Source organism: Euprymna scolopes, chromosome 19 (genome assembly GCF_053919585.1).
Source record: "Euprymna scolopes isolate OS-2025 chromosome 19, ASM5391958v1, whole genome shotgun sequence".
Lineage (NCBI taxonomy): Eukaryota > Metazoa > Mollusca > Cephalopoda > Sepiida > Sepiolidae > Euprymna > Euprymna scolopes.
The window spans coordinates 63,548,386-63,571,497 of record NC_136500.1 but is presented as its reverse complement, the minus strand read 5'-3'; the positions used below and the strand labels follow the sequence as shown (position 1 = coordinate 63,571,497).

The 23,112-nt window shown below is 34.9% G+C and overlaps 1 long non-coding RNA gene across 1 annotated transcript in view; it reads right to left on the bottom strand.

The window, feature by feature from the left end:
• Positions 1–23,112, bottom strand: part of LOC145303660 (uncharacterized) — a 454,290-nt gene that overhangs the window by 26,001 nt on the left and 405,177 nt on the right. The window lies entirely within an intron of this gene.

Below are 23,112 nucleotides of genomic sequence, written 5' to 3'. Positions count from 1 at the left end.
AATGCAACATTTCGGTGATGGGACAGCGGCTGAAGTCTTGCTGATAGCGAGGGACCTATTGGGTTTGGGACTCTTTTGAGCCCTGTCTAAGAGGGAGAGACTAGTAGCAGATCTACCAGCCCAAATGTGATAACAATACTCCATACTTGGGCAAGTGGTGACCTTGCAAAGGTGCAGGATATTTTCAGGCGTAACTAATTCTAGCACGGTAGAGAGAGCCTACCTTATTTACTGAATCATTGGCAATGCCCTTAATGTACCTGTTCCAACTCATCTGAACGTTAAGCTAAAGGTGGTTTGAGTAGCTCTGAAAAGAGTATTATTACAGAACAGCTAACAAAAGGTAAAACTACCCTCGAAATATCGAAAATGATAGGAAGGTACCATCAAACTGTGAAGAACTTTCTTAAAGACCCTACAAAGTACGCAAGAGAGCTGATAAAGGTAAATCTAGAGTTGTTTCACGCTGTTCTCTACTACAAATTAAACGTGAAGTTGTTAAGAACCCAGGGCAAACAAGTTGAGAAGTCTTTGACCAAACCGGATTGAAGAATGTTACAAAATATACTCGATGTCGCCTTTTGAAAGAAGTGGCAAAGTCTGTTAAACCTGTGATAAAGCCTCCATTAAAGCAATATCACATACAAAACCGATTGAAATAGGCAGAGGACAACATGAAAACGGATTTTTCCAAAGTTTTGTTCACGGATGAAGTGTGTGTCACTCTTGATGGCCCAGATGGCTGGAGCAAGGGATGGGTCCTAGATGGACGACATCGTCATCACAGTTTAAGGCACCAACAAGGTAGTGGTGGAATAGTGATTTGGTCTGGAATTGTCGGAGGTACTTTAGTTGGCTCGTGGAGAGTCCCAGAAGGCGTAAAATGACGTCAAATGCTTACATAGCTTTTCTGAAGAAGCATTTTGAACCGTGGCTGAAGAAGCAAAGTCTGACGTTCCGAAAAACTATTATTTTTATGCAGGATTATGCTCCCTCGCATGCAGCAAACAAAAGCAAAAATTATTTGCACCAACTAGGGTTCTCTGGGCTACGGAAAATGGAGTGGCCTGCGAATTCACCAGCTTTTAACCCAATTGAGAACCTTTGGAGTGTCATGAAGCGACGCCTCTATGCAAGTGGACGCCAATTTAAGAGCAAAGATGAGTTGTGGGATGCTCTCCAAAAGGTATCGCGAGGAATAACTGTTGACGAAATCAGAAATTTGACTGATTCTGTGGACTAACGGCTTTTACAAGTCATTCATAAAAAGGATCGTATATCCCCTACTAATTATGTCAACATAAGAATTGCTATGCAGTTATTGTGTTCTAAGCATGTTACCTAGTTTATTTAATGCTTGAAAATTATTTCAATAAAAAAGTTATGGGTATATTGTGTTTTTTCTCAACCTCGTTAATAACTTGACACACTGAAATCTACAGATATTCCTATGTTCTGCCATAGTTTCGCTAATACTCATTGAAATACTTTTATTTTCTAACTTGAGTAGCTGAATACTATTGTAAGCACTTTCTCCAAGTTTCATGGATTTTTATGCACTCGTTCCTTAAGTATTTAAAAACATGTAAACTCGGTAATAATTTGATACGCAGTGTAGATATATACACGCTGCTTGTTCCAGCATGTTTAACAATCAAACACAGAGACGATTTCATAAACAAAACTGTATTTATTTATTATTTTGCCTGTCTGGTAGTAGGACGTGTCGAGCAAGGGTGGTGAAAGGTGGAAGTTCGGTGGCGAGCTAGCGACGTGACAATCGCACGTTTCCCTTCGTCTCTCTTTAGTCTCCCCCCTCTTGTGTTCGTCGGACCTCTTGCTTTTATTGACAATTTCTTTCTCTGCTCCATCAGGCGTCAATATGTGTGTATAAAGTCCGACCGCGAATCTCTATGTTTATTGTGTTTTCTTTGTTCTCTGCTAATCTGTTGCTAAAATTTTACAAGGGACCATTAATTGGAGGTCAGCCGAGCACCTACTATAAAAGTAAAGGTAGCAAAGATAGACTCGTAATCTACTGTTTTGCTCATTAGTCTTGACGACTAATGAGTAGATATTTAAGGAGCATTCTAACATTGTTTTTTTGGGGTGGATGGGTGATAATTTTCGTACGTCCTACACTCTTCGTTAATCAATAGAAATGCTAAATCTGATAAAAATTTAATTGTTTGTATCATTTAAAACACCCTTTAAAACCCATTAAAGAAAAATTAACTGATATGCTTGCTTGGAGAATCACGTTTCAATCGTATTTTGGCCCCAGATTTGTGGTATGCCAGAATTAGGATCAGCATACATTTTATACCAATGTTTCCACGTATGCTTCAATGGAAAATGATGTATATAATACATATATGACTGTGATTTACTGTTTTTTTTATTTGTCTATCAGGTTCATGGTTTAATATTTTAGAAACATTTTAATATGTTGTTTCATCATTGCTTGTTTCGTGGGCCCTGGTGCCAAAGTGTTGTTTAAGTCAGCAAACCTTTGCATCATCTCACTCACGTACTGGGCATCGCACTAACATTTAAATTTACAAATAACATTACTAATATGATGGCGTTAGAAAACATCCTTGTGCAGGAATTTTAATAAAAGTTGATAAAAAAGACAATTACTAAACTAAATAGATAAAACGGTGGTCCTTAGAGAAGCACCGACTGTACTGAAAACCTGGGGTCATGATGAAGTTAGTTGAAGGCTAAACATTGGTGCACGAGGTGGTAATAGAATAGACTATCATCTGCGTGATAATTGACATAAAAAGTAGACGCATAAAAAGGTAATAATCAAATAATATTAAAGTACATAGAAATAAATGGGAAACTCAAATTTAAATAATGTATTAGGTTGTTGTAAAAATAATATCTTTTTCTTACATATGTTAATTTTTATATGATTTCTGATTTAATTCATTGATATATATATATATATATATATATATATATATATATATATATATATATATATATATAGTCATGTTATATATCATTTTGAAGCGCGTTTTTCGCTCTATCGAATCGTGTTATTCGTTACCGTTCTCAATCTTTATTTTTTTTGCAGGCTTTTCAACAGCATGGCCAAAATTCAAATCCGTACGATTTTTTTGTTCCAGTTCAAACTAAGCCGAAAAGCTGCCGAGACAGCTCGTGATATCAATGACGCATTTGGCCCAGGACCACTAATGGACATCCAGCACAACGGTGGTTCAAGAAAATTTGCAATGGTGACGAGAGCCTCGAAGATTGAGACGGTCCCGGCAAGCCGACAACGGTTGATAACAAACGTTTGAAAGCCTTAATTGAAGCCGATCCTCGCAAAACCACACGAGAAGTTGCTGTTGAACTCTAGGTCGACCACTCAACACTCGTTCGCGATTTAAAGAAAATAGGGAAGTAAAAAAGTTGGATAAACAGGTGCCGCATGAATTGAATGATAATAAAAAACATCGTCGTCTTCTACGCAACTGCGCAACAAAAACAACCAATTTCTCGAGCGGATTGTGACGTGTGATGAGAAGTGGATCCTTTACGACAGACGGCGACGTTCGGCACAGTGGTTGGATGCCGGAGAAGCTCCACAACACTTTCCGAAGCTAAAATTGCACCCAAAGAAGTTTATGGTGACTGTTTGGTGGTCTGCGGCCGGTCTCATCCATCATAGGTTCTTGAATCCGGGCGAAACGATTATGGCAGACAAATATGCCGACAAATTGACGACATGCACCAGAAGCTCCAACGTATGCGCCTGAGATTGGTCAATATGAAGAGACCAATTCTCCTCCATGACAACGATCGCCGGCATGTTGCTCAACTGATCCTGCAGAAGCTGACCGAATTGGGCTATGAGACTCTGCCTCATCCGCCATATTCACCGGACCTCTCCCCCACCGATTATTACTTTTTCAAGCGTATCGAGATGATGCCGAATCGGCCTTCAATGACTTCATCGGTCCCAGAATTCTGGATTTCTATGCTAATGAGATAACTAAACTTGTTTCTTGTTGGCAATGTGTCAATTCTAATGGTTTTTATTTCGATTAATAAAGTTTATTATGAAAGGAGTTTTAACCTTTTGAAGTTAAACGGCAAAAAAACGACATTATTTTTGCACCAACCTAATAAAATATTAAATCTTAAAACGTTAACCTTCAGCTAAAAATCCAATGTTAACAATTATGTTTTGCTATCCTCGATTTGACCAGATTGCGCACTAACATTGGCATTCTTATGACAGTTCTCTGAGTTTACTACTTCTGTGGTCACGAATGATAAGTTGGAAGTGGATGTGGTACCATAACTAGAGAATTTCCGTATAGTCAATAGGGTTTCTCTATTAGTTTCTTTAACAGTCTCTTTTCACAGAAGCATTGTATTCTATCATGGCCGCAATAGAACTGCATCTATCCGTGTATAGTAATCCGCCCTGAATATAAGAGGAGGACTTTCCTAGATGTATTGCCTTCACCGCGACTAATGGAACTGTATCTATCCCTGTATGGTACTTAACCCAGAATATTATAGGAAGCCTTTCCTTGATGTACATATTGTATCAATCACGATTGATGAACTATATCTGTATGGTAACCCCATAATATCAGAGAGATATTTTACTAAATAATATATTGCTGGGGAACTGTATCAATCACCGTGTAATATAGCCCTTCAGAATATCAGAGCGAGACTAACGGGTACTACAACTTGTCTAAGGGGAACTTGGAACTGTTCAAGGTGTTTATCTCTCTTAAGTATTATTAATAACCTCTTAGCAAATCATGTCATAAATAGCTCTCAATCTTTAAAAATTTCTTTAACATAATCCTTCTTCATTCAACTAACAGTGCGAAAATCTCCTTAACCTTACCATCGACTTATAGCCTTATTACGCGATAACTTATTAATAAAAAAAACTACAGTAGTAGGTTCACGGCTCAAAGTAGAGTTGCTAAAATGTATTAACAATTTAAAAAAAAATGAAATCCGTCTCAGGATTAATGTAAACTAGAAGTTCAGTCAAGCTTTGCTCGGGCCCTATGTACTGTTTATAACTTTATGTGTATATGTATATATTAAAATGTTTGACTCCTGTCCAGGTAACCTACATCTAAAATTTAAAGTATTTAGACCCAAAATTAGCGGCGGAGTTTGGTAGAGTTTTCAAAGGTTAAATCGTTGAACTTTGACCCAGTGGCAGCCAAATTTCTGGGCGAAAATCGATTAAAGTTTTTTCCAAATCACAATAATCCCTTATGTCAAATCTCGATTGTGTAGACTAACAATTGACAGAGTAGTTTGGTAGGGAAATGTACACACACAGGCAGACAATTTTACTTTTATAGCTATATAAATGTGGACACGAATATAGCTATTTTGACAGGATGCGAAATCTCAAGGTGTGACAATAAAACAAATAACCGAGACGTAGTTTCAGTTACAGAAGTGCGAAGTCTCCATTACAACTAATGGGGAAATGTTATTCTTTAGAAAGGCAATAATTTTTAAAGAAAGATACGCGTATAAATGTGTTTTCCCTTTCGGCTATCGTAAAAGGCATTACTTTACGACAACCACGCCGAACCTGTCCACTTAAAGTGTCTTCCAACTGTTAGCGAGAGTTCCCGACACGAAGCGTGCCGTTATTGTGTCTATTCGAAAGTGCATCTATCAGAGTCACTAACAGGGCAGCTTTCTTGCTACTTTGCGGACAATAAGTGGAGATATCCGGACGTTATCACCTTGACAACGAATAATTCACATTTCAAGTGGTATAAGAAATAAATAATAAATCCACCAAGAAACCCCATATATATACGTAAAAAACACAAACAGTATATATATATATATATATATATATATATATATATATATATATATATATATATATATATATATATATAATCATGTGATATGCCCCGTTAAAAGCGTTTAAAAGTTTAAAATTTGAAAATGTTAAGGAAGCCAGCAAAATGCGATTTTTTTTAAAATAAATAAACAAATTGTTCATTTAAATACAAAATTTCGGTTTGCAAATAGACCTTCTTCAGGTAGAAATATATTAAAGCGTTTTTCATTTCTTCTTTATCGTTTCATCTTGGTGTTGTGTTGACGCCTAGAAACTCTTATTATATCTGATACTCGTGGTCGTCAAAACAACATCATACGGAACGATGAAGAAAAAAAATTACTTTAATATATTACAACGTGAAGAAGGTTACTTTGCAAACCGAAAATATTAATGTTATTTACGTAAATTGGATAATATATATGCCTATATATGTCTATCTCTCTCTCTCTCTATATATATATATGTATATATATGTATATATATGCATATATATATATATATATAAATTACAATAAGTTTACCAAGGTAATCAAAATGGTAAACTTAAAATATATTATAAATATTAAAGAGTTAATATTTACAAGCAAAGTAATATATATATATGTATACACATATAAAATAGGTTAATAGATTTACCAATAATTGGTACGTATTTTTTAAAATTATTTTATTTCGTATTTTTATTTTGAATTAAAAAATATTTAGATCATTGTAATTTTTTTTTAATATATGTGTGTATACATGTATATTTAAAAGAAAAAAAAATATATATATATATGTGTGTAACATACGCACACACACACACACACACATATATATATATATATAACTAGCAAATTCTAGCATTGCTACAAATATAATTTTCTGATTTCTTTATGTCCTCGGATAAGAAGAAAAAAAAGAATAGCATTCTTTGAAAACTCAGCGGAATAAGGACTTTGTAAATTGCTTTTTATAGTCGAACTATAAATTTTAATTGTAAAGTTCAACTTACAGTTTTTATTTTCTTATATATATATATATATATATATATATATATATTATTCAGTACGAAAGAATAATACGTATTTACTTGTACATTAATGCGCAAAATAACCTATCGCAGTTTAGTCAGAAAATTAATATTAATTCGAAAGCAATTTGGTTATTACCGAGAATTCTGCATATATTAAAGAACAAAAATATCTATTATGTACGATGAAAAAAGTATGGAAACCGCATGGAAAACTAAACATTAAAATAAAACTAATGATTTTTTTTATTACTTATTCCCTTTCTGCGATGTGGTTGTACATATGTCTTCATCTTTTTGCAGATTACAATGGAAATAAAAAGAACATCATACTACCGATACAACCTGATTAAAGACAAACAATTAATAATTTGAAATTATTTAAAATTTTCAATGTTGTCATTTATACTGTTTACTTTACATCGTATCTAACGGTGTTTTTTTCCTACCAAATTGCATTGGCATAATTATCTAACACAACTTTTTACAAATAACGCATAATAATTCAAGCAAAATATAACATCCTATGCATATATATTCTCCTGATAACCCAGGCGAAAATTAATAGGAGATGTTTTAATCCATGGTGGTATAAAAATGCACTTTCGTAAATAATTGAATTTATTCAAGACATATTGCAAAAACAAAAACAAATAACATATACGTAAATCGCGATATATCCGAACAGTCAGCGAGGTGGACGAGGGGTAAGGGTTTAGGCTTCTTACCATAGGGTCCCGATTTGGAATATCGCTTGATTCAGCCACTCTGATGAGTCGTAGACGACGGAACACGTGTCAGTGGATAATTATATTTAAAAAATAATATATATATATATATATATATATATATATATATATACTAAAATAGAAAAATGTGAGAATGAAAAGAAATATGGTTAAGCTTAAACATGGAAAAGTAAAGGACTAGTTGTTAAAACTGGAAAAGAAAAGCAAATGATATTCTAGTAAAAATATAATAAATTTATAACTTAAAATATTGCAGCATTAAGTATTGATTATGTAATGTTATAAATTGATTTTTTAAAAAAATTCCTAATGCTGCAATATTTTAAGTTGTAAATTTATTATATTTTTTACTAGAATATCTTTTTCTTTTCTTTTCCAGTTTTAAAAACTAGTCCTTTATTTTTTATTATGTTTAAGCTTAATCATATTACTTTTCATGCTCGCATTTTTCTATTGTAATCAATCATTTTCCAGGCTTCCAGTAAATACTCTTGTTCCTTGTTTAATTTAAGTCTTATTTTTATGCCCCTATAAATATAACATGCCCATATGCAATAGCAATATACGCCACTCGTCTGCTTTCAATAAAATCCCCCAGATTATCTCTCTTTCATACTTCCATTCTCTCTGGCTCACTTGTTACTTCTCTTTTCGCGAGAGTGGTAAATTGGTGGCAACAGTAGTCGTTTAAGCGACATGGTTGCTATGGAAACCAGTCATAAAAACATCGTTCACCTCCTTATGTTTTATTTTACGATTTTGAACACCAGTAAAATCATTATAACTTTTGTTTTACTGACCATAAATTCATAAAATAATCACAATATAGCTGAGAAGCTGATCTATAAACTGTAATAATTGTTTGAATTTTGATTAACAAACGAGAGAGCGGTGAAGCTTAAAAACAGTTCTAAACGACTAAAACTACCACTTCACCATATATCCATACACGGTAATGTTTGAATGATATATATTTTATATGTAATTATAAATAATAAATGTTCTTTATACTTACATACACTAGTGCTTCATGCTTTCAGGAGATTTGAACCAAGCCACAAAGTCAACTTTGACTCAATTTGCTAAGCCTTTTCCTCCGGGCTACTAAACAACTGCCAAGTGGATGAGGAGATTTAACAATTATAAACGCCAAATTCGAGACTAGACAACAGAGACTCTAGTGTGTTCAAACGAGCAGAAGTTATAAACGTTGTATGAACGCTAGTATAAAAGTGAACGTGTCTGTGTGTATGTGTGTCTGTCTGTGTACATTTTCCTACGCAATAACTCTGTCAATTTTTAGTCTACGGGGTACTGAGATTTGGGAAAATCTATGTGATCAGTCTTCGGCCAGAAATTTGGCTGTTAAGGGGTCAAAGTTCAACGATTTGACCTTTGAGAACTCTACCAAACTCCTCCGCCAATTTTGGGTCTAAACACTTGAAATTTTAGATATACGTTCCTTGGACATGGATCTAACTTAATAACTTCGTTTGAGCCCAAAACAATAAATGTTAAGGGGTCATAATAGGGGTCAAAGTTTAAAAGAATTAACCACTTTCTTTTTTTTGCTCAACATACACTTTCAAACACCCGGGCAACGCCGGGCTGAAATGCTAGTATATATATATATATATATATATATATATATATATATATATATATATATATATATATATATATATATATATTTATATACTTCAGAATAATGAAAGGAAATATATCTATTGGTATGTAAATCTTGTGATTTACGGCATACAACATATTATAAGGTGTAATATTTTATATAAGACAATCCGAGCCTTATAAAATTGCTCAATATACAAGATAGAACAAATGAGATAAATAAGCATCACAAACTCATGTTTAAGGAAATAGATTTATTCAATTGTATTCTTTGTTTTCAAATAATAATAAAAAAAAATCTATATCTGAGGATTTACTTTTTAAAATCATAAAATTTCAATACACAAATTTTGATATATATATATATATATATATATATATATATATATATATATATATATATAGACTCGTTTCACTCTCTTTTTGCTCATTAGTAAAACATACCCGACCGATATATATATATATATATATATATATATATGTGTGTGTGTGTGTGCGCGCGTGCGTGTGTGCGTGTGTAATTATATACGTCAACTGTGTATGTAATATATATATATATATATATATACATATATATATATATATATATAGATGTGGCATAAGTGTTAAAGTATATTTCTATATTCATGTGTTCATACGCGTGTGTGCCCGAATCGCAAAATGGAACCGATGAAATATGTCTTGCATTGTTGGCATTAAAAGCGTTATTGTGTCATTGTTCTCGTCGAATGTCACTAACATCGGCAATCGCAACGTGGTTCCCTGCCTCGGGTCCACTTTCTTTTCAATAACCACAATTCCACACTTCTTCAAGCATCACTACCATTTACCACCGCAGTCTTTACAACATATTCAACCAATCAAAACGAAATCTTGTAATACAATATGTTTGTTTTGTCCTCGACTTATTCTTCATAAACTTTATCTCTAAGCAAACAAAGAGAAAAGAAACAAACAAGAAAGCAATATAACAAATGATGTTCAAGTATTTTTATGGATGTTCTTGCCTGCCCTAGTATACGAGAACTTACTCGAAAATGAAACATTTAAAGAAAAGGAATAACACGACGGAAAATAAGCTTTAGTATTAGAACATGTGAAGGACTAAATAACACGATTTACAAAAATCCAACGCGATAAACTAATAAACTCCATGCACTATGGGGTTCATTTCTCCAAACGTAAAGAATTATCGACGATATTAACCATTTTTATTTTAAATAAAAAAATACTGGATGAAAGTTATCTCGTATTAGAATAGTGCGCTCAGTTTGACTAATTATCACCACACTGAAAATTAAATAGATATGTTGAGCATAACACTATTCCACAATGAATGTAGATTTGTGCCTGTAAGCAGGTTTAGTCGACTACTCCTGCCAATGTCAACTCTTTTGTTTTCAATTTCGATCCCTTAAGAGCAATTTTTGCAAGTTAAAAACAAACTCTGAAGAGTGACAAATGTTCATATACCTTATATATCAAATTGTAACTCTGTAGACCAAGTATTCAGAGAGGAATTTGGTCGAGACTTCTCGCACACATACCAGCAAGGTCACTAATATTAGGTTTACATTACAGTTTTTGCGGAATTTTTAATTTTAATTTCAAAGAATATATTTTCAAATAAGTTTTCGTCATAATACCTTTACTTTATATATCAGTTAAAGAGCAATTTTCGCTCTATCTAATCGTTTCTTTTCTTTTTATACACCGTGGCCACCATTTATCAAAGCCCGGAAGCCACTCAGGGATAAGGGTTATTGCAATTACAGTACGTTAGTGTGGAGAGTTAATGAAGTGTCTACTTAAGGGAGCGGTTCATCAGGAATTTGTTTATGTTGGACTTGAAGACATCCAGGTTGTAGTCAGGTGGGAAGCAGGCAGACGGAACAGAGTTCCACAAGCGCGCAGTTCTAAGAAAGAAGCTTTGTTCATGGAATCTACGTTTTGATTTAGGCACAGATAAAGAGTGGGGGAAATTTTTCACAGTGGATTCAGCTAGACGGGTGTATTTCGTAAAAGATTGGCGAGGGGGGACCAGAGATTGGAGTTCAGACGAGCACCTGCCATGAAAATAACGATAAAACAAAGATAGGCTCGCAACATCTCTTCTGTGGGAGAGAGGTTGCAGGGTAGAGAAAAGGGCATCCCCCACTGTCAAGGCAGGATAGGCTGTTTTTAGCAGCTCCTGCCCAGATATGGCAACAGTATTCCATCCTTGGGCGTACTTGGCTTTTATATACATAGAGAATTGCATCAGTAGTGAGATATCTTCTGGAGCGGTAGAAGGACCCCACCATCTTTCCAGCGACCTTGGCAACAGACTTGATGTACGTGTACCATTTCAGATCAGGAGTAAAGGTCAAGCCCAGAAGCTTGTCAAAACCTGGGTCTTCTCCTAGACGAGAGCCATCCATCACAGTTGATGCCAGATGGGGATCAGAGTGTTGATGATGTAAAGATAGGAGTTTGGTTTTAGATGCATTAAAGGTAACCAACCACGTCTTCCCCCACTGAACCACGCGCTCGACATCAGAGGAGAGAGAATCAGAGAGAACTTTGTCATTTACAGCCTTTGATGTGTTGCCGTAGATGGCCCGTGTCATCAGCATAGATGTCAACGAATGATTAAAGCATGTGTTTAGGGAGGTCATTGATGTAGATCAGAAAGAGAGTTGGGCCCAGGATGGACCTTTGAGGGACTCCAGCATTAATACTGCAGGCCTCTGATTTTTGTCCATCGACCACTACTCTTATGAGCCTATCAGAGAGAAATAATTTAATGATAGAGAAAACATTTCCAGTTATACCGTAGCTGGAAATCTTGTGAAGTAGGCCCTTATGCCATACCTTGTCGAAGGCATTTGATATGTCAAGAACAATTGCCCTAGAAAGGAAGCCTTTGTCAAGAGATTCACTAATCCTATGAGATATAACTGTTAGCACATCTGCTGTAGATCTGGCAGAACGGAAACCATATTGCGTGTCACTAAGAAGGTTATTCCTGCTGAGGTGGTTGACTATTTCTCTATTTAATATGGATTCCAGCAACTTACTCATAACACACAGGACACTTATTGGTCTGTACTGAGAGAGAGATCACACGAATTCTTAAATACAGGGCATACTGATGAGGTTTTCCAGGGTGTTGGAAAGCACTTCTCCTTAAGGCAACGCTTAAACAGTTTCGTAAGTATGGGAGCAAGTTTTGATTCAAGCTTTAAATTACAATCGTTTAAAAACAATTATGTTTTCTTTTCTGAACGCTGAATACAAGATTAAAAAAACAAATTTGCACAATGTTCTCATTTCAATTCAAGCTAGGCTGAAAACATGCTGAAACAGCTTGCGGTATCAACGAAGCGTTTGGCCCAGGAACCGCTTTTGAACGCACCGCACAATGGTTGTTTAAGAAATTTTCTAACGGCATCGAGAGGCTTGAAAATGACAAGCGTAGTGGTTGGTCATCGGGTGTCGACAACGATCAATTAAGATCCTTAGTCGAAGCCAACCCCTGTATAACTGTTCAAAAACTTGCTTCTGAATTAGCTGTAACGTATACGACGATTTTATAACCACATGAAAAAGATTGGAAATATAAGAAACTTGATAAATGGGTGCCTCACGAATTGAACGACAACCAAAAGAAACGCCGTTATGAATTGACACCTTACCTTCTTTCTCGATCGGGCTGTGACTGGCGATGAAAAGTAGTTCTTTATGACAACTGGTGACGCTCATCTCAGTGGTTAGACACCGACGAAGCTCAACGACACTTCTCGAAGCCAGAGTTGCACCAAAAGAAGGTCATGCTGACTGTTTGGTGGTCTGTGACTGCTCTCCTCCATTACATTTTTTTGAATGCAGACGAAACCATTAGGGAAAAGAAGTACTGTCAACAAATGGATCAGAAACTTCGACAACAACATCCAGCATTAGTCAACAGAAAAGGACCAAATCTCCTCCCTGATAATTTCTAAACCAACCCCGCACAAGTTGAACGAATTGAGATACGGAACGCTTCCTCATACGCCATACTCTCCAGACCTCTCATCTATCGACTACCAATTTTACCAACATAAAACAAGTGTGTTTATGCCAGAAACTTGCCAGCATAGTTCTGTACGCGTTATCTATTTGCTAGTTTATAAACCATCCCTTGTGTATGATTACAATATCCTGTTAATTTCAGTTAATTTATGTGATATATAGTTTAAGAGTTTTTTACACAGTCACATAAACATGTTTTATTTAAATAGATTACATTATATCATTTCACAACCAACACTTTCCAATTTAGTCGTATATGTTTCGTTTTGTATACGATTAAGTATTTGACTGAGTTCTAAAAAGGAATTTCCATTAATGAATGAATAACATAACACCTTTTTCGCTGCCATTAAAATTAATGGAAGTCCTCCTTCTTTCGTTACTATAACCGAGAAGTAATTTTCTTTCGGTGATTCTCTATTTTTCTCATCCACCATTTACGAATAAGATCATATTCATATAAAAACGGTATTAATTGAATATCTTTACCTTTCTGTCACAACTTGTTCTTTGCAATAGATTGCAATGCACTTTATATCGAAACTAGCTGGAGTACTTGTCGATGCCAGTTTTCTTATTTTCAAATCATCCACTTGACAACATAACTATAAATATGCTTTTACTTTATCGTATATATCAAATAAAGTGTATTATCATATTTAATTTTGTGAGCAGTCGATTTTCTAAGAACACGCTACATGATTAAATAACTTTCGTCAATCATTTGTGCTAAATATTGGCTCGTGTTGTTGAAAGAAACTGATTTTTATCGGTTTTATATTTTAATTCTGATATATATTGAATTTTGGATGTGTCATGTATAAAAGAAAAAGGACAAAATGGTCACTCTCACAGTTGGGAGGCCTCTTACTGTTTCCCACAACACCGGGAAAACATTTAATAATAATAATCGCCTTCCACCATTTCGTTTTAGATAATGTTTACTTTACCTACGTATTAAATAAATTTAGCATCACATTGTTTGAAAACAAAGCTTCATACCAAGATCAAACGCAAATTTTATCGAGTAATTTAATGGTTGTATGGATTTTGTATTAAGTATATATACAATAATATTGTAATGTTTGCTTTTTACCTGCCATCTATAAATATAAATGCGTTTTATTTAAGTTTATTAATCTAAAATGATAAAAATTTGTAAAAAAAAATAAAGAATTAAATAAAGAGTATTATGGGGTTCAGAGCTGGGTGCAAATAAACACAATTGTATTATTCATTGCCAGGGAACTCCAGGATACCCACTAGTGAATATAGACATAGCAACGATTTTCAAGTACATTTTAGCTTTCGAATCTTGCCGGATTAACAATAAATCAGCACTAATTATAGATCTATCATAGATCTAAACCAACAGGGATTGCCAGAAACATAAACCTTCACTTTGGCAGAAATTGACGGGCATTTACACTTAATATCACAGCTGCTACTTAATTATCTTGTGAAAACATTACTAGATTTAAGTATAAGTAAAATGAGATATCTTAAAATAAAAGATTACCATCAACAATGTAAACAGTAAACAAGTCTGGCATCAGCAGGATTATCAATTTCTTTTTCGTGGTTTTAACAGGATTAAAAGAAATGTCGGACCAGCAGTTGCAAGAAAGTACTTATTGAACCTGAGTGTGTTCGTTCTCTAAGAAATTTGAATATCAGTTTGAATGTAATATGCTGGAGAGCTTACGTTTCAAATATTAACAAGTGAAGCATACACGGTCCCCCGTGAGTGCACACGAAACGAGGCATAAAAAATGATTAAGTTCAGCATCACCCCTCCTATTTAGCCCCAAAGTCCCCAGAGGAGTCAAATCCTGGTGAAAATGAACAAAAGGTGCAATTTTTAGGCCTTAACATATGTAAATTTGAGTTCTACAATGCAAAAAAAAAAAAAGAAATTACTAAGTCAATAATTTGACCCCTCCCTCTATTAAGCCCCAAATGTCCCCAAGGCATTAACATATTTAAATTTGAGTTCAGCACCATGCAAAACTGCTAAATAGACATACACAGAAAATTTCGTACAAATATGGTAAAATAGTCCCCAAAATGGAATGTTTTATTAGCCCTTAAATAGCCCCTGGGGCACACCCAAGAGTTATCGCGAAGTATAGACAACCAAAATAATATAGGAATCACTTAGTTACAACTTTTCAGAAAGATTTATAAAAATCCAAGGCATCAATTTTTTTTTTAAATAAGCACAAAAGTGTTAATTTAAGCCATTTTAACCTGAAACGCAGCCTTAGGGTGGCAACCGGAGTTTTCCCGGAAAATCCGTTCTGTTACTTTTTTTTTTTACTCATATCATGTTTAATGTTTGTGCAAAATTTCAAAAAATTCCAAGGCATAGATACTGAGAAAAGTGCGGACAGACGAACGGATGAATGGAGAAAGGTGAATTTACAGGTCCAACCTTTTGTTGGGAGATCAAAAAGCTGATTGCAAATTACACTTATTATGGGGAAAGATGGCCATTGCTGCCAAAAATCTGGCAGTCTTAAGAGAAAACCTTTCATGGCGTATAAAACGATTATTTCTTTAGTTTTGAACGGAACTATAACTGATATCATTACTTCATAAGTTTATTGCTTTTTTTTCATATGTAGATTTCGTTTACAGTGACCTACTGAAAATGCTACTCATGAAATCGTTTATTAATCACAATCCTTTCTGCTGAACAGGGTTTGAAAAAAAGAGTTTCCAATTTAACAGGTCTCACGCTGTCAACTAAGCTTCAATCTCTGTCCCATCGCCGCAATGTTGTATCCCTGTGTTTGTTTTACAAGTACTTTAATGGCATGTGCCCCGACGAATTAATAGTACTGGTACCAGTACACAAAAATGCTTCTGATTAACATGAAAACCAGCAAAGCAAAATTCTGCACCTTCATTGTAGAAGTTCCTCGGTTCTAAGAAGCTTTCCACTTTTAAAGTCTCCTTGAATTACTACATTTTAGAATTCCCTCCCTCTATCCTGATTCCCTGACATGCAGAAATTTAAATGTAAAGTGGATAGACATCTCACTTCTCAACTCCCTGCTTAGAGTGTTCATGTAGGTATGGTCTATAATTCATAGTAGCCTTATCTGGCAGTGACAATTTGCCTTAATTGGGGTAAATACGAGTGAAAGAAAATCTCGCAAAACTTTGTGTACAAATAAACTTATCGTGGATAAATAATATATTTTCTTTTATTACCGTTACATAACATAGGGGTTACTTTGGTGATTATCCTATCGGTAAGAAGGTATGATCCTAAAGTGAATTCACACCCTCCAGACTTTTGTGTGAAGTTATCTGTCAAAACAATCCGCAGACTAATCAGGAACTTAAGATGGTCATTGCTACCAAAAATCTGGAAGTATCAAAAGAAAATGCGTCAGAGTTAACCTTGCGCGTCATATCCAAGTGCATTTGTTATATATGTAGTATCTTACACATAAAAAAAATCAAATGTAAGTTTTCATGTATATACTTCTGTGGAATGAACTGGATTCGAACTTGGCACACATGAGTTGCCAGTCTATGTCGTTAACGACTTAATCACCATAGGTGTATTTATTGAACTGCAATAAAACAAAGACTGCCGGATATTCATAACTGAAAATTGATGGACAAGTCAGACATAGACTGAAATTTATTTGCGCCAGATATGTTTGGATCTTAGAAAAGAGTGTAAATCTTGCGATTTTATTGGCGGCATTTTTGTAGGTTTGTGTACAGATTTTACAATGATGAAGACAATAAAATCGAAAGAAAGAAAATCTTTTATGTGCATTAATAAAACTATTTAATATTTATATTTACGTCCAGAGGGCGTTTGCTAGTCGCGGTGAATAATTCTGTTTGACACAGACGTTCATCTTCCGCAGCTTATAATACTGACCCGAAGACATTGAGTTGGCTAAATGTGAACTTCAGACTCTGTCGTCTAATAATAGACACTTGCATCTAAATCTTCCCGCTAGACAATTGTTGCCCTGTGGTCTTTTGGGGTCAAAGGCGAAACGACCGAAAGCAAAGACTAAGACGGTTTTCAAAAGCCAACAAATAAATACATAAATGAAACTTTTCAGGAAATAATCATTTCCCTCTCCCCCCCCCACCCCCTCTCTCCCACTCTCTGTCAATTTGAACATCACTCGTATTTCAAAGATAAACCTATCACTTCATATTCTATTTAGATGAAGAAGTAAGGTAGATGGATGATGAAGACTCTGATTGGTTGATCAAGATCACGTGATTAGACTGTCTAAAAATACAACTTTCTATACATCAATCATTAATCGTATTATTTGTTTCTCTCTCCCTTTGCAAAACTCAATCTTGTTTTACAACGTACAATAAAAATCAGAAGGAACAATTTTCATCTACAAAAAAAATACTATCAATAAATATTTAAGATATAAAAAACTTAAAGCTCAAATATCTGTTCTAAACATATTCGGCATTAAAATACCCGAAAAAGGGTTGACACGCTGTAAAACAAAACAACCAAACCAAACACCATAGATAAATATTTGAAGATAGAAAGGACTTTAAATATAAACACTTTTTCCAAAATTACTGGATTCGAATGTAAATGACGGGAAGAAGGTTGATATGCCTTAAAGCAAAACAACCAACAATTAAAATGATGTTAAAGGAAAGAGAGAAACTGGTTGAAGTAGTTAAATTTACATGGTTCAGTTGGTATCTGCCATTTTCTACAAAAGCAGCCAGACTAAGAGAAAAAGCCCAGAGGATAAATAAGTTGTCATTGTTCATATTAATAGTGTCTGCGTCCGTCCATTCACCCAGTAAGTCATCTTCATGGGAAGCACATTAATTCCATGATAACTATACACACGTGGAACTGTGATAATGCCACTAGTTTACGGAAGATTATTATTACCAGGTTATTATTCAGTATTTAAAAAAAAAATAATTTCTTTTACGTGACCAAAACCAAACAAAAACGGACTGCGCACAGTTCTTTATGAGATATCTTTCATTAATTAAACACCCACTCTTCGTTTACAGAACACGAGGAAAAAAAGCATCTTTGCCATTTTTCATGATAGCTTGCTCTGTCTCTCTCTCGGTTTGAAAACTGATTCTGGCCAGGTCTAGGAGACTCTTCTTCCTAGGCTTTACCTTCTCAATCTTTTTGAAGTGGTTAGATTATTCCTAATCGTATGAGGCGTTCCTAATGCTGGCCAAAGCCATTTTCTTTGGTCCAAGTGCTCTTCTTCTAGAGACCTTGTGTCACATCTCATCGCTCTGGGAAGGAGATAAACGAACAGAATAGTAATAACATTTAATTACGCAACTTTAATCAGTCCAACCGTAACCCCAAATACTAACCATAAACCCTAACCGTAAACCATAAAACCTAACCATAAATGTATACCCTAACTCCTAGTCCTAACCCTAAAAAATTAGATTTTATCACGCACAAATTTAATCAATCCAACCCTAATCTTAAAACAAGGTCATTAGGTTTTCTGAAAAATCTTACAACAAACTTTAAAAACTTGCAAAAAATAAAAAAAATTCTTTAAAATTCTGTTGAAAAAAAGTATCTATTTATTTAAAATCAAAATTAACCAAAAATATTTATTCATGAAACTCATAGCAAGTTCTTGTTATATTTGATTTTATTGTTTTTCATTATTTTATTGTAAACAATATGCGAGAAATGTTATTTTCTGTGTAGCCCTAAACCCTACACCTAACCCTAATCCATAAACCGAAACTCTAACTCTAAACTGTAACCATAACCCCAATTTAGATTTTAATCACGCGAATCTATTAATTTAAAACAAAAAAATATTTATTCCTGAAACTTATGGCAGATTGTTGCTATCTTTTATTTTATTGTTTTTCCATTTTTTCTTTCATTTTAAATAATAAATAAATGTTATTTTTTTGTTTCCTAGCGTTTTTAAATTTGATCGGCGTTTGGTATATTCCGACGGTTTATGTCAGCTGCCGAACGAGCCCGAGCCAAGACCATGGAAATCCGATGTGCAAAGCGCAAAAGTACCGCTTATTTTAAAATTCTGAAAGCTCTTATATTTAAAATCTCTCCTAGAATTGTCCGTATGGTCAGTTTTAAGGTTGATTTAAAGTGGCCAACGTCAGAAGCTAGATGTAAAATTATTTTTGATTTGCCAAAATTTATTTTAATTAATGTTATTTTACTTTCACACTTTTCTACCTTTTTTTTATAAAGGGAGTCAGAGTCTACCAAGTCCCGAAGGCCACTCGAGGATAAGAGTTAATGAGTATAAGGCAGTCACTGAGACAAGAGCTTAGTGATCGTTGGTAGGGGAAATTGGGTAGAATTCGAATATTTAAAGTGGCGAAACATCAAAACTTGTTTACATCGGACATGAAGACGACTATGTTGTACACAACCGGAAAGCATGCCAAAAGAAAGCATGCGAGTCCCACAGGCAAGCAGTTTTAGGAAAGAAGCTTAATTGATGTTTGTTACATACTGAAATTGAATAGTATAAATATATAAGTGGGACATACATAATGCCTCAGAGAGAGGAACTCTACTGTCTTGTATAGTTCTAGATTATCTGTAGCACATGTTTGTCTTCGTCTCGTACTATTTTCTACTCTTTTTAACTGTACCTCGTTTTGTCTTTTTATTCTTTCCTTTTGTTATATACGATCACTCATGGTAATATTCCTCCTTACTTCTTTTTACATCCGCTTATGCACTCTTCTTTTCTCCCAGGCCCCCAAAATGAACAGAGATTAGACCATTCCTATCTATTCCCTGTTGATTGGTCTAATGCCGATGCCGTGTAGTTTTAAGAGGTCCACGCTCCGAAATTTTGCTTTCTTTATTTCAGAAAGAATTAGTTTATTCCGAATCGCATGAGCCGCCCCACCAGAAACGCCGACGGGGCTTCACGGGCATCTTTTCCAGGGTCAGCGCTGACTTTTCAAACCTACTTTCCAACACTAGTGTCATATTTTTCGCGGTTGAAGAGAAATAAATAATTTTCCATCAACCATCTTTCACACACCTATAATACAAACTGAGTTCTCTCCCATCCAAATACATTCCTTTCACTTACCCTAAAACCTCATAATCTGAACAGAACAGATCGGTGCAAAAATGTTTGCCTGCTTGCACTTTGCCATTTTCAAACCGTTTACATTTATTTTATGCATATTGTCATTACTTAAACATATCGCCATGATTAATTTATAACCTTTTCTTTCAGGTTGCAAGGGTCCTTCCAAATGTAAAACCTACTATTTCTTAACTCAAAAGTTGAAGAGCTACAAAGACGGGAGTAGTACCATAAAACCAAGTGACAATTTGTGATCCAGATTTTATTTTTCTACATGGTCAATATGATTTTTAGTCTAATTTTGCCAGGAAGTCAATGATGCATCTCTGCTTCTGACGCATGTTAATGACAGGAATTGCTTTCTTGCGGCCTCACACCGTTAATATCTTCAATAAAGTAATGAAACTTTCAGGCCATGAATGCATAAGTTCGGTCATTATAACAAACCCCTCTGATCCATTCGGGCCGAATAAAAAAGGGAAGCATTAATTTTGAAACGACCCTAGTAGCTAGGAATTTATTCTATTTTTTCTCGTCCACGTTAACCCGGAAATGATCTTCTTTTAGTTAACAAAGGAAAGGGTGCTATCTTCCATCATGATAATGCTCGTCCTCACGCAGCAATACTGACCAAAGATCACCTAGGAGGATTTTGTTTGGAAATCTTGTCCCATCTTGCATATTCGCTTGACCTTGTTCTCTCTGATTATCACTTAAAAAATTACAATGCTATTGATAAGGCTTTATGTTAAGATTACGAGAAGAAACTGGGCATTGATTAGATTCACATTTCACATCAAAACTTAAAGAATTGTACAAGCGAGGAATTTATAAAGTCGTTGACAGATAGAATCACTTTATAGAAGACAAAGTCGCTATTTTGATGTAAAAAAAACATTTTCAAAAGCACACTGTTTAACGTATTGAAGATAAAATTTTCAATAGTAAAAAAACTTTGCATCGACTTAATATTCTGCTTAACACTGTTCAATAAATGATTACTCTTTACAAGGGTTCATAATGGAAGCGAAAATATGTTGTTTGTTTGTTCTATGTATTTTCTCCTTTGATTGTTAGTTTATCCTAGGAGCCTGCACAAACTGCTAATATTAACAATGTTACACACTCATACTAACACAATACATGTGTGCATATTGCTACATGGTATGATGTCGTTGCCCCTTCTTCGCTATTTAATTAATAATCAAGCAAACCCTGCAACCGGAAAAATATAAATGTCGAGCGGTTGATGTCGGATTTTTCCAATCTACTCGGTTGTATATATGATGTTGCCGAGTTCACAATCGTTGCATCTAAGCGTAAATATCCGGCGTTTGTGTAGTTATTAATAATTTCGAATAGCAGACCGTGAAAAAAGCGGGGAAAACAGTCTGGAAAAATAGCGTTCAAGATGGCGCCCAAGATGACCCTTGGTTTGAGTGAAGTGTTTCACAATGACAAAATTGTCAATTGATTCAACTGACATTCTGATTGGCAGCGTTATTATTGTCGACTGTTTTGTTTTCTTCTCGGTTTCACGTCGCTTAAGACGAGAAACATCCGATTTTCTGAACGAGTTGATATCGAAAGAAATATCCTTTTCTCACGCTCGAATTACCAAACGCAGACTACGAGAGTTCAGTTATTGTTCTAATTTTAAATGAAATCATACGGAAATGTCCTTCCATTAATTCACCCAGCCACTTACTAAATCTTTCACAAGTCATCTTTCATATTCCTATTGCCAACCTCATCTACCTGGTGCACCTAGAAACAGCTTCACATGCCTCCTCACAGTGACTTAGTCCACAGTACATTGTTGCGTATATTGCACTGTAGAAAACCTACTGTTGATTTTATAAAATTATATTTTATATAACGGCTTGGCTTAAAGTTTAAAATGCAAAAGTCAAGTATAATGGTTCAATTGTGCTCTAAACAGAAACACTTAAGAACGCGCCCCTGTGATATCAAAGAATCTACTGCTGCTTTTATATCTTTTCACTTTACCTACTCACCCTATGTCATTGCCCCCCCCCCCCTTTTCTCACACACTGATGAAAGCATACAGAGAGCACTGGGTATTGAGTAGGTTTATTGCCCCCAACTTTCTAGAGAAAACCATGTCGCAACAGCTGAAGAATACATAAGAGTCGACACTACTACTACTACTACTACTACTACTACTACTACTACTACTACTACAACAAATAAAGAAAGTCAAGATAAAAGGGATATAGAAGATGAGACCAATAATACTAGGAGCACTAGGAACAGTTCCGGAAAAAAAAGAATGAGAGAAATTGGAATCAGGGTGAATGATGAGAAGCTACAACGGATAACAATAATAAAACTGGCTGAAATATGAAGGAAAACTGTTGAATGCAGAGACTTACATACATGAGCTACAAACGCTTACCGGAATATAGGAAGTGCAACAGAAGTGAAGCAAGAAGAAAGAGGAACATCACATGGAATTGAGAAAACTGAAATCGTATAATTGTAAAGCCCCCCACCTCAATAAAATAATTTTATTTAGTGTTGACATCGACTAGTGTCACACAAAATAATCGCGATGGGTCAATGGAGGATGGAAAGACCGAGGAGAGTAAACACAAGTCATACCTCCAATGGATAATAGTGAAGAAGATTGGGACTTTGGGAGGCTTATTTCCACTCAAATTCCAGGCAAATGATCATTTG